We start from the raw sequence: 3,354 nt of genomic DNA on the forward strand, positions 1-3,354 counted from the left end.
TGCCACTCAGCCGGCCCCCTGTTTAACTCTTAAAACATCCCTATGAAGTAGAAATTATTATTATCTTCATTTAACAAATAAGGAATTTGTGACCTGGGGGGTTAATTATGATCATGAAAATCCATTCAATGAAAACTATGCAATCTATTTTAGACAATAAATGTTCTACTCCAGCCAAACACTGTAGAAAAAACTGTGATTCCACCCCACCCATGCCATAATGGGCTGAATGGGAAGTCTAGACTTCCACCCTCGCCAGCTTTAACAAAACACCCAAACCTTCGCCAGGGTGGTGTCAGAAGAGGCTGAGGAGTGAGCTCATCCTCACGAGATGAAAAAATAAAGTTATTCCTGGAAGAGAGAATTATAGTTAATATTTATTTTCTATAATGAGCTTGTATTCCTTTTCACATTAAGAAAAAATTATTTAAAAAATAAACAGGACTAAGTTCTCTAATCAAAAGACATAGGGCGGCTGAATGGATGAAAAAACAAGACCCATCTATGCTGCCTACAAGAGGCTGACTTCAAATGTAAGGCTCAATTCAGATGTAAGATTGAAAGTGAAACAATGGAAGAAAATATTCCATGCAAATGGAAACTAAAAGAAAGCTAGGGTAGCTATACTAATAGCAGACAAAAGAGACTTTAAGACAGACTATGATAAGAGACAGTGAATGACATTATATAACGAAAACAAGGTAAATTCACCAACAGAATATAACATTTGTAAATATTTATGCACCCAACATGAAAGCACCTAAACATACCAGGAGTGCCAAAAAAATCTATACTCGTGGACACTTTGGTCAGCATTGCTCAAGCAGTAGTTCACTGTAATCAGAAGTATGTAGACACTGATGGTAACCACTTTGAGCACCTCTTGTAATTGCAGAAGTCAAACGTGACTTGTATTCATATCTTTTGTTATCAGGACACGAGTATATTGAGTATTACAATTTTCCTTGTTTTAATTTTTATTTATTTTTTCCTGGGGGGAAGAACAGCCATGGTCATTGGTTACACCTTTCGCTCATGCTATAATGGCATAGTTGACTCTTTTAAGGAGGGCACAGCTTGCAGTGGCCCATGCAGGGATTGAACCAGCAACCTTGGTGTTACCAGCACGACGCTCTAACCAACTGAGCTAACTGGTCACCCCCCCCGAGTATTATAATTTTAATACAGCTTTCCTTTCTTAAAATGTGTATATATATTTTTGGCATCCTCTATGTAAAGCCACTGTTAACAGGCCTAAATGAAGAATTAGACATCAATACAATAATAGTATGGCTCTTTAATATCCCACTTTCATCAATGGCTAGATCATCCAGACAGAAAAACAATAAGGAAATATTAGCTTTAAATGACATATTACATCAATTGGGCTTAACAGAAATATATGGAACCCAAAAGCAACAGAATATGTGTTCTTTTCAATCACATATGGAATATTCTCTAAGATAGATCATATGTCAGGCCACAAAACTAGACTTAGTAAATTTAAGAAAACTGAAATCATACAAGTATCCTTTCCAGCCACAATGGTATAAAACGAGAAATCAATAACAAGAAGAAAATGAAAATTCATAAATATGTGGAGACGAAACAACATGCTACTGAACATCCAATGGGTCAAAGCAGAAATCAAAAACACCTTGAGAAAAACGAAAATAGAAAAACAACATACCAAAACTTATGGGATGCAGCAAATGCAGTTATAAGAGGGAAGTTCACAGCAATAAATACCTACATTAAACAAGAAAGATCTCAAATAAACAATTTAACTTTACATCTCAAGGAACTAGAAAAGGAAAAACAAATGAAGCCCAAAGTTAGTAAAAGTAAGGAAATAACACAGATCAGAGTGGAAATAAATAAAATAGAGACTAAAAGACAATAGAAAAGGTCAATGAAACTAACCCTTGTGCATTGTTGGTGAAAATGTAAATTGGTATAGCCACTATGGAAAACAGTATGGAGGTTCCTCAAAAAATTAAAAATAGAACTACCATATGATCCAGCAATTCCACTTCTGGGTATATATCGAAAGAAATGAAAACACTAACTCAAAAAGATATATGCACTCCCATGTTCACTGCAGTATTANAGTCGAACTGGCAACCTTGTTGTTAAGAGCATGTGCTGTCACCAGCTGAGCCATCCTGCCACCTGCTGGCAGCTCATCTTGGGCACAGCTCAGAGGCCCATGTGGGAATCGAACCGGTGACGCTGCGGCTCAGAGCTCACGCTCTTAACCAACTGAGCCACTTGGCCGGCCCTCCAAACTACCTTTTAAAGGCGTAAGTGGCTGAACATTCTATATTTCACAATCCTATAGGAAAGAATTACCAGTCTCCTGCACTGACTAGATATCAGCAGGGAGAGAAGTGAGAACAGAAAGTCAAGGTCAGACTGGTATTCATTCCCAGGGAGGGATGTCTAAGGGCAGAGGAGAGCTCTCTGAGAGCCCTTCAGTATGGCACCAAATCTCCCCCGCTCCTGGGTCTGCTGATGGAGCATCTAGGATATGCAGGGGCTGAGCTGGAGCTGAGGATACAGAGAAAAAAAATCAGTAATTTCCCTGACACGGAAAGGGAAGAGGACTGCTTAGCAAGGAAGATGGCTGTGAAAACAATTAATTACACTGCAGTGTGAGATGCCATAAGAGTGGTTCATAAGAATGGGAACACAGAGAAGGGAGTGACTAAATCTAGTCCTGAAGGCTTCCTAGAGGAGGCAACATCTGAGCTAGTTCTGCAAGATGAGTACTTCTCCAAGCAGAAAGCCAGAAAGGCCACTCAAGGCAGAGGGAATGAAAGAGCCTGACTTCTCTTCAAGCCCCAGCTTACAGAAGAAATATAAACGTTTTGCTTTAATGAGGAAAAGGACCTGAAAAGAGAGAGATGGATGTAGTAAAACGTGGAAATGAAAATAATGTTTCTGTCAAAGGATATTTTGGTTAATTGAAAAACTTCAACCAAAGAAAAGCAATGGAAGAAAACTAGGAAAAGAATAAATTCATACAAACAGGTTTCAATGCACAGACCTGAGAGGAAGAAATGCTAAGGAACGAGAGCATACATATAGGCAAAGAAATGCAAACTGGGACGAGAAAAAGAGAAAATAAGGATTAAAGAATAATGAGGTTAATTCAGGTATGATACTGAAAATACACAACAGTTAATGTGATTCATAAGGTATGTGTGATTCATAAAACAGAGAGTAGGACAATTAGAAGGGAAAGCCCCATGGTGCTTAGGAGCAGGGCCAGACGAGGACAGACTTCTGGGCTCAAGGGTAACAAACAAGGATAAATAACTGAGGAGGCTTATGGGGTCTCCAAGCCCAAAA

At 38.7% G+C, this 3,354-nt stretch overlaps 1 protein-coding gene and 1 non-coding gene across 2 annotated transcripts in view; both read right to left on the bottom strand.

Annotated features, from left to right (window-relative positions):
• The window catches only part of DNAJC17 (DnaJ heat shock protein family (Hsp40) member C17), a 37,016-nt gene that overhangs the window by 16,758 nt on the left and 16,904 nt on the right, over positions 1–3,354 (bottom strand). The gene's annotated exons all lie outside the window — the stretch shown is intronic.
• TRNAT-GGU (transfer RNA threonine (anticodon GGU)) lies at positions 1,084–1,157 on the bottom strand. The gene has a single exon. It is a non-coding gene; the product is annotated as a tRNA-Thr (tRNA).

Source organism: Hipposideros armiger, unplaced genomic scaffold, assembly GCF_001890085.2.
Source record: "Hipposideros armiger isolate ML-2016 unplaced genomic scaffold, ASM189008v1 scaffold_92, whole genome shotgun sequence".
Taxonomy (NCBI): Eukaryota; Metazoa; Chordata; class Mammalia; order Chiroptera; family Hipposideridae; genus Hipposideros; species Hipposideros armiger.